Raw genomic sequence first — 9,944 nt, 5'->3', positions numbered from 1 at the left:
CAGGATTGAAGTTTGAGGATTGCTGGCAGACTACTATAATCTCTATTTCAGGGAAAGTAAGAACAAGTGTCAGTATGAAAGGAGAATCTCCCCCACAAACTCAGTAACTTTCTTCTTTATATCGATTGATAAAGCAGGCTTTCTTTGTAATTATTCACTCACTGGTGTAATTCAGTTGCTAGCACAGATCTTATTTAAGCCCTATTGACATAAAATGGACTACCCTCTATGACAAAAGTTCTATCAGCAGACAGACATATAAATATATTTCATTGTGATTAGATCTTCACAGTAACTACAATGTAAAAGGCTGTGAACTCTTATGTTACATTAGATATGAGAAAATTGAGGCTCTTTTAGTTTAAATGACTTGTCTCAGTCAATTAGAGTAAAAGCAGCAGAGTTGAGACTCAAGCCCTGCTAGGCGTTCCACCTTCAAATACTACGCTCTTTCATCTATATTATGCAATCTCCTCTTCATTAATAGATATGACACTAAAAATAGTTATTTTACTGGTTGCTGTTGTGGCCAGAAGTTGACATTTCTCTGCTGAAAATTGTTCACACTGAATATATACCCTCCTAGAAGTTACTCTGGCATTGAACTAACCTGTACTGCTTTACCTTTTCTACTTTTTCCTCAACTTTTACTTTAACATCAGAAACTAATAGTGATATTAAGGACATAAATGTAATCACATATTTGAACATAGTTCAAGGGTTACTGAAGAAGCCTCCTTGTTTTAGGATAATTATCAGAGTTCCACTGGCGTTGTCTCCATGTAGGAAGTTCCATAGCCAGTCTTCGTAGATTGGGGTTATCAGTAGTCTTCAAACTTGGGGGTCACAGCATCACAGGAGGGGCTTTTGCTCTAGCCCTGGCTGATTCCAAAGATACTAGAATGCTTAATGCAAGAAACAGATTTAGAAAAGTGAGACAAATTATATCAAAATTTGCCTTAAGTTCACATTTATTTACATGAACATTATTTACTTTGGCATAAGGCATTTAATATTCCCTTTAAAAACCATGGATGTGGATAAGTGAAGTAAAACACATATAGGGAAAAAGGATTCCAACTTATTGCAGATAATTACTTTTCAGGTCAATTTTTATTTCTTTAAACCACTCACTTATCCATAGGAGTCAAGGCTTTGACTAACACAAAGTCTAACGCTAGAAATGGAAAGCAGATTTTGTTCATTTGCATAAAAGATAAAGCCAACCACCAAGAAAGAATTTTGTTTTTCTTATAAAGAAGCCAGTGTTATCCTAAGCCATAATAAGTTTTGAACATTTGGTTTCTTGTTTCTAGGTTATATGACTAATATGAAAGACAATTACTAAATAGTGTAAACTCAAGTTACATCCTTCTATCCTCTCATTTCTCAATATCTTCAAATAAAACAATGCCATTTTGGACACAGGCTAATGGAGCTGGAATGTGCTTCAGGGCAAAGAACTTGGTAAGCAAGGAAAGTCATCAAATTATACCTTTTTTTTTTCAAATTAAGAGAGACTAATGGTGTACTTTTCTGTTTAAGATATGCCAAAAACGAAATTAGAAGATTTGTTGTCTAAATTTTTACTCCTTCAGAAAGTATTTATTCTTCTCATACTTTCTGTTCGAAGTGTGGGTACTATGGTATCCCTGAATTCAAAACGATTTTTATTTTTGTAATTTGCAGTTAAATCTGATCCCAAAAGGCGGTTGTTAAGGATGAACATGGCTCTTTCCACTGAATTTCCAGTAAAATAATTGTAATGGGAATTGATTGGTGGATTAACATAAAAATTAAAAATCCCCTTGTTCTTGCATGGCAAAATAAAGTAAAAATCTCTTATTCTTAACTGCCTTTTCCTGAAACAGTGTATAATTCCACCATTTGTTCTCTTTAAAAGAAAGATTTGGGCTAGAGAGAGACAGCTTAAACTCGTCTCATCTGCTTGCACCGCTCTCCAAGTAGGTAATTGCAGAAAGAAAAGACAATTCTTTGATCTCAGCGAGGTGCTAATTTGTAAGATTTTTGAGCTGTTTGGGCCTTAGGAAGCAGGGATCAGTACGTAAACAATGGCATTTATCTGGCAGCCTATTACTGACACATTACTATCTCAGTACTTATTCATTTACACTGGTGTTTGAAGACAGGACTATGTGTCAATAAAGGAATTAGACCAGACACCTCAGTCCATCAGGTTTATCTCAGTTTGCTGACAGGAACAGTAGGTGACATTAAGCAACAGAAAACACTTCAAAGTTTTCTATCCTTGGTTTTGCAATGAAGACAAACAACATTTACTGCTTTAGCAGCAACAAACAATGAGCGTAAGACTGCAGAGGGAAGATGAAAGAGCACACCAAATTATCAAACACAAAGCCTGCCCCTACCCCGTTTCTACTCATCCCCTGAATTTCATTAGAGCGATTTTTTAAAAAGAGCTTCCAATGATAAGTTGTGTTCATTTGGACCTCTTAGAAGACAATTCTCTTGAGAAGGCTGGTAGAAAATGAATGAATAAGAAAATTTTACTTGACTAATTCAGCAGCTACCCTTTTCTTTTTTTCTTTTAACCAACTTTTATTTTAAGTTCCGGGGTAGCTGTGCAGGATGTGCACGTTTGTTACATAGGGAAAAGTGTGCCATAGTAGTTTGCTGCACAGATCAACCTATCACCAGGTATTAAGCCCGGCACCCATTAGCTGTTCTTCCTGGTGTTCTCCCTCCCACCTGCCCCAGGCCCCAGTGTGTGTTGTTCCCCCCATGTGTCCATGTGTTCTCATCATTAAGTTCCCACTTATAAGTGAGAACATGTGGTGTTTGGTTTTCTGTTCCTCAGCAGCTACTCTTAATTAAAGATTTCAATATTCATTTATTTAAACATCTTTTCAATAAACAGTTAAGGTGTGTCTGCTGTATACTAGACCCGAATAAAGATGACGCTATTACTTTTACAGATTCCTGGAACTATGAAAGGTAACATGAAGTTATAATATAGCACCATTTTAGGCAAATGCAAGGTTGTATTTGAGGGGCTGTGGAAATAAGGTAGATGAACTATGTCTCAAAGAGATTGCCAAATGCTCAAATGGATTGAGGAATGTTTTTCGATTACACAACATGTAAATTGAAAAACACTTGAAAAAAATACTTTCCAGCATCATCAAATAAAAATTCCTCTCAGATTTCTTCCTCTACACATCTCAATTTGGAATAATTTACCAGTGTTTGGGTATGTCTTACATATAATTTTGTTAAAATTTTGAAATATAGATTAATTAGCTTATTCAGTAAATATTAATTGAATGCATACTGTAGCACACCTTGTTCTAGCCTGACCCAGTGCAGAGAACAAGACAGTCTAGATCCTTGTTGTTATGTGGGATGAAAAACAATGAACTGAAAATGTTGTGATGCCAAAAATTATATAAAGTAAAGGAACAAAGTGGTGGGATAAAGAGTGAATGGAAGGAGATGGAAGTAACATTAATAAAATTGGTACTGTAGACCGAGTGGTCACGAAAAGAAACTGTAATGATAGGAAGTAATCATGAAGTAAAAGGAACAGTTAGGCAGTGGGAACAACCGATAGGACAATATATTGACATGATGGAAAAACAAAGGGCTGGTCTAGAGAAGGGATAGTGAACAAGGGAGAGAGTAAGGTAGCAGATGAAAGCTGGAGAGGAAAATGGGGGAGAGGCTATACTGAGGAAGGGAGGAGATATTAGGAGATGAAGGCATAGACGTAAAGGAGATCAATTTGTAGGTGATTTCAAGTACTGGTAATAAATTTAGAACATACTCTATTTAGGAGGTATTCTAGTTTTACTCAACCCATATACAACATTTGACCTTGTTAATTTCTCCTTCCTCGTGGAAACCCTTTGCTGCTTGACTTTCAGACACCACAGTCTCCTGGTTACTTCCATCTTCACTGGCTGCCCCTTCTCAGTCTCCTTTGCCGGCTCTTCCTCATCTTCCAGTTTACAATGGAGTGTCTCAGGGCTCCATCTTCAGACTTTTTCCCTTTTCTATTTACATTCACTTCCTCCATGATCTCACTCAGTCTCACAGCTTTCAAATAACATCTGTAACAGAATGACTACCAAAATTATATTTCCAGCCTCTACCTCTCCTTTCAAATCCACATTTAAACATTCAACTGCTTACTTGGCATCTCGGCTTGGATGTGCAATCTGCATCTCGAATGCACCCATCCAAAATCAAGTTTCTTGATATTCTCCCCCAAATCTTTTCTTCCCTCAGACTTCTTCATTTTAAGTAATGGCTGTTCCAGACTTTCAGTTGATCAGACTAAAAACCCTGGATCCATCCTTGCTCCCTCTCTGCCCCTCCTCACAGATGCTGAGCACATTTTTGCGTCACCCAGTTCTAACATTTCACCTAAAGTAGAGTTCTAAGTAGTCTCCCCACCTTGGCCTTTGTTACCCTTCAGACAATCCTCACCACATAGCCTGCGTTCCTTCTAAACCCTAAGCCAGAGCCTGTCTCTTCCCTGCTCAACACCATACTCAGAGTCTACAAGATCCTCCTTAACCTAGACTTTGTCATCTCTCTAATGTCATCTTGAATTCTCCTTACCTCTCTCACTCTGCTTCTTGCTATTCCTGTGCACTTGCTCTTTCTGCTCCATGGAATGCTATTACCCTCAAACTCCACCTCCTTTCTAACTCACCTTCTTCAGGTCTTTACTGAGAGGCATCTTCACAATGAGGCCTTTGCTGACAACCCTATTGAAAGTTGTAACGCCTCCAAATCCCCATTGCCTAACTCCCTGCTTGATTTTTCTCCATAGCATTTATCACTATTTAACATGCTATCTGATTCACTTTTTTTTTTCTTTGGTTTGTTTATTATCTATTTCCCTTCATTAGAGTGTAAGTTACATTTGGCAGGGATTTTTGTCTGTCTATTCCCTGCCATCTCCCCAGCAATGAGAATAGTACTGGGAACATGCTAATCAGATACTAATATATGTCAAATTAAAAAGTGGGAAGCTTTGCAAAAACTTAAAAGCAGGAGGTGACAAAGTCTGACTGTGCTTTGAGATGATCATTCTGACCACTCTGTAGAGAATGGATTGGGTGAAGCAAGGGTTGGAGTTGAAAATGTAAATAGAAACACCATTTATGAAGCAAGAGCAGAAGTACAAGTAAGAGGTAATGGTAGCTGGGACTAAGTGATATTAGTAGAGATGAGGAGAAGTGGATGTGTTCAAAATTTGTTTAGGGGGCTGACTTAATAACATTTATAATTACTTTACAGCCAGAATACTTCTGGTCATTTCTGTGTTGAACACAGCTATACGGCTTCTCAACTCTGATTGCTTTTTCTCCTTATACAAAGAATACTCAAGCAAATGCTGATAAATTGGTTGTTGGAGAGAGCTTAGGCAGTGATCTAGGATGGCTCCTAGATTTTCAGCTTGAATCACTGGGTAGGTGAAAGTATAATTTACTGAAAGAGAGATAAGGGTAGGAAACAATTTTAGGAATTATTTCATTTGAGGTATCTCTTAGACATGGAATAAATGGCAAAAAGGCAATTGGTTACATAAATATGCCCTACAGTATAGAGGTCAACTATAGTTATACAAATTTGAAAGTCATAACATGTAAATGGTTTTTAAAACCATGAAACTAGATAAGCTAATGCAAGAAGAGAATCTAGTTGGAAGAGAAATGAGGATTCTGGAACATACCAACATCTAGAAATTGAACAGAGCAGTCCAGCCAAAGAGGCTGAGAAGGAACATTCTGGAAGCATGGCATTTATTAAGAGGAAATTTTATTCCTCTCATTAGTAAACATGAATTACAAAAAATAGTAATTATTATATTTTGAATTTTGTATTTAGAAAATGGTGGAGATTTGTTTTCTCTCATTATCTTTCATTTTGCTTCTTCCCACAAAGTCTAAAAGGACTAAAATATTTGCTATTTTGTCCTCATAGAGAAAGTTTGCTGACCCTGCTTTAGACTATTCTTTTTAAGACAAGATCTCTGTCAACCAGGCTGGAGTGCAGTGGAATGATCACAGCCCATTGTAACCTCGACCTCCCAGGCTCAAGCAATTCTCCCAACCCAGCCTCCCAAGTAGCTGGGACTGCAGATGCATACCACTATGCCTGGCTAATTTAAAAAGAAAACTTGTAGAGACAGGGTCTCCCTATGTTGCCCAGGCTGTTCTTGAACTCCTGGCCTCAAGTGATCCTCCTGCCTCAGCCTCCCAAAGCGCTGGGATTACAAGTGTGAGCCACTGCACCTGGCCTAGACTAATTATTTCATACTGCTGAAAGATAAACTGAGAACTGGAAATTTTAGCTTGCTTTTCAGGGTTAATGAGGAGAGCTATGACTCAAAGCCAGGCCTGAACGTCTGGTTGAATTTCTATGCCTATATGTCATTCTATATCTCTGTTGGATACACAATAGACTAGCAAATATTTATCTCATAAAATATGAAAGAAAATTATATTACTGAAATAATTTTTCAATAAAATACTTAATAAATGCAACAACATTCCAATAGCAGAATATACTCGATTAATAGGATGTAATTTAGTGTTAATTAAAAGAAAGCCATTTGACTTATTTAATTGAAATTTAATTGAGAGAAAGCTATCTGTCTAACTGAACTTTTAAATTTTTTTAAATAGTGTAAAGGATTATGAAAATTACCCAAGTAATTAATGTCAATGAATGGTGTTAAATCCTAAATGTTTAGATAGGTATCTTTTATTGCTTGCGCCTCAAACCAGAGAATTAAGAATAGGTACCAGGGTAAGGTGGGAAATCATTTCGGAATGAGTAGTTGGTACCATTCTTTTCTGACATTCTACGTTCTCCAAATGTCTTCATTTCTCACACACTCAAAACTTACAAATTTCCCATAACCACATTTCTCATACATTCACCATTAACCTTTTGTATTGTTGTTAAATATACACAGCATAAAATGTGTCATCTTAATCATTTTTAAGTGTAGAGTTCAGTAATGGTAAATACATTCACATTGTTGTAAAATAAATCACCAGAAACTTTAATTTTGCAAAACTGAAACTCTATACACATTAAGCAATAGCTTCTCACTTTTTCTTCACACTAGTCTCTGGCAACCACCATTCTGTTTTCTGTTTCTATGAATTTGATGGTTCTAGTTACCTCATATAAGTGGAATTAAACAGTATTTATCTTTTTGTGACTGACTTATTTCATGAATGTAATATCCCCAAGGTTTATCCATATTGTATCACAGGTCAGAATTTCTTTCTTTTTCAAGGCTGAATAATATTCCATTGCATGTATTAAATATACACCACATATTGTTTATCCGTTCATCTCTTGACAGACACGTGGGTTGCTTCCGCCTCCTGGCGATTGTGAATAATGCGGCCATGAACATAGGTGCACAACCATTTCTTTTATAACCTGGATTACATGTCCTCAACTCTGACTGCTTTTCTCCTCAGAGCATTTAAACTATTTTTCATGATATTTTTGACTCATGAGAAGGATCTTTAAAGAAATGAAAGAGAAGGTACTTCTCCATTAGGAGTGTTAAGCAAGTCTAGGAAACTCTCCCTGTAAATGTCTTTTTTTGCTACCTTGACTAAGATTGGGGTGCCCATCCCTGGACCTATCTAAGAACACAGTCTTATTGAAGAAAGTATGGAAAGAGAAAGGGGTCCAGCATCAGGAAACACGTGTATAGGCTAATTAGGTAGATTTATTAGCTCGTGGTAGAAACGTGTATAGGCTAATTGGTAGATTGATACCTGAGTCCCCAGGAAGCTATTGCAGGAAGATCCTTTTAATAAATTGCTCCTATTTAGTAGTTGGCTGCAGGCAGGGCACAGTCTTGAGCACCTGGCTATGGAACCAAAAGTTTGACCAATGTGCTTAGAAAGTAACAAAACTGTACATTTTTATAAGTACAGCAACCATTATAAGCAAAACTTCTAAAACTTTATAAATCTAAATTTATTATGAACTAGCCATAGGTGAAGCCTCTTTGTGATTAGAAAGATGTGAATTTGAGTCTTGGCCCTCCTGCTAGCTAATGGCATGACTTTTGACAAACCACTGAGCTACACTGAGCCTCCATTTCCTCACCTTTTACACAGAAATAATAATGCCTGCCTTGTGGGCTTATTTTGAGTATTGCAATACAGATCACACTCAGCGAATGGTAGCTCTTTTTTCTACTTTGGTATCTATAATTGTTAATGATAGAGGCTGAAGATCAGGCTAAGGAAACTCTTCTCTTTCACATGGGAACACACAAATTATCAAGGCAAAAGAGAAATCTTAATATTAGTAAAAACTGAAGTCCTTCTAACTTAGCATACACATACATGGAATCACAGATGTTACAAAAATGTATCCATGATAAATGTCCTTTCTTCTGAAACTTTAGATGCTAAACATAGGTACTCTTGAAAAAAATATGCATATTCCAGGTTTGTGAGTAATTCAGTATTTATAAAGCTAGTATTTAGACATTAATGCCATTTGGAGAAATGGTACTTTTCCTTCTGTCTGTGCTTAGATTAATGTTATGCATCAGAGTCTAAGAATCCCCTAAATAAATACCATATGTTTCTGAATGTTAACTTTCTGATTCTGCAGCCAATCCTTTTAATGAATTTCAATGCACAATTCAGAGTCAGCATCCTATTTCCTAAAAAGCTCATAGTCAAATAAATGGTGGACAGAGTTTCCTTAACGTGTTGAGGGTCCTAATAAGGCACACACAGCTTATTAGTTGCTAATTTTTCCTATTCAGGAATGGATATGACTCAGGTTTTTTTATTTTGTTTTTTTTTTTTTGAGACAGAGTCTCGCTCTGTCCCCCAAGCTAGAGGGCAGTGGCATGATCTCGGCTCACTGTAACCTCCACCTCCTGGGTTCAAGCAAATCTCCTGCCCCAGCCTACCAAGTAGTTGGTATTACAGGCATGCACCACCACGCCTGGCTAGTTTTTGTGTTTTTAATAGAGATGGGTTTTTGCCATGTTGACCAGGCTGGTCTTGAACTCCTGACTTCAGGTGATCCATCTGCTTTGGCCTCCCAAAGTGCTGGGGTTACAGGCATGAGCCACGGCACCCTGCCTCAGAGTATTTTTAAGAGAACGGTAAACACAAGTGTAGGAAAATGCAGGGAAATGACCTTTGAAAATGTAAATTTCTCTGGACCTGCTATCCATGTCTCTGCTCCTGTGTCTCCTTACCACCAATGTTTCAACCCTTTAGAGAAACAGAATGGATACAGATTACCTGTTCCATGGTCGTCAAGAATGGGGAAGTATTTTTATGGGGAATGATGGTTCTCATACAACTCAACTCCAATTAATCATCCCATCTACATCCTAAGAGGGAAAGCTGCCTTGATCATCAATAAACTATAGTCCTTTATGGGTATTCGGGTATTATCTAAGAAACTGAAATGGACAGAATGGGACTTCATAAACAAATATGTTTATCCAACATATGTGTGTTGAACACCGGGATATGTTCCATCACCATGGTGAGGCACAGTGATGTGTAGTCCCATCCCAAAGTTTCTTAGTATTATGAGAGAGAAGATGTACCTAATAATAGCTAATACTTATTAGGCACTTACTAAGAACATTCACACATATTAATTTGTAATCAGCACAACAAGCTTTGAAGTTGGTACTATTAGTTTTCCCCCTCCCCACACTACTGAGGCAGCAAGGATTAGTCCTTGCTCAGGGTCACATAAATAACCAGGAATTAAATCTCAGGAAATTTGACCATTGTAAACATAGTGATTCTCTTGCACACACACAAAAGCACTGTGGCAAAAAGTGATGGATATTGGAACATGGGAAGATATATTGAATTTGGGTTTCAGAAAAGGTATCCAGAAGGTTGACCTTCAAATGGGGCTTCGAATGT

The 9,944-nt window shown here is 37.3% G+C and overlaps 1 long non-coding RNA gene across 1 annotated transcript; it reads right to left on the bottom strand.

Moving 5' to 3' along the window:
- Window positions 1–241: 241 nt before the first annotated feature.
- Window positions 242–4,596, bottom strand: LOC126963250 (uncharacterized). Its single transcript, XR_007728990.1, has 3 exons — window positions 4,438–4,596; window positions 3,927–4,091; window positions 242–882 (listed from the first exon to the last, which is right to left on the bottom strand). It is a non-coding gene; the product is annotated as an uncharacterized LOC126963250 (long non-coding RNA).
- Between the last annotated feature and the right edge of the window lie 5,348 nt (window positions 4,597–9,944).

Source organism: Macaca thibetana, chromosome 9 (genome assembly GCF_024542745.1).
Source record: "Macaca thibetana thibetana isolate TM-01 chromosome 9, ASM2454274v1, whole genome shotgun sequence".
NCBI classification, from domain to species: Eukaryota; Metazoa; Chordata; class Mammalia; order Primates; family Cercopithecidae; genus Macaca; species Macaca thibetana.
The sequence above is the reverse complement of the archived record's forward strand: the minus strand, read 5'-3'. Positions and strand labels throughout refer to the sequence as shown.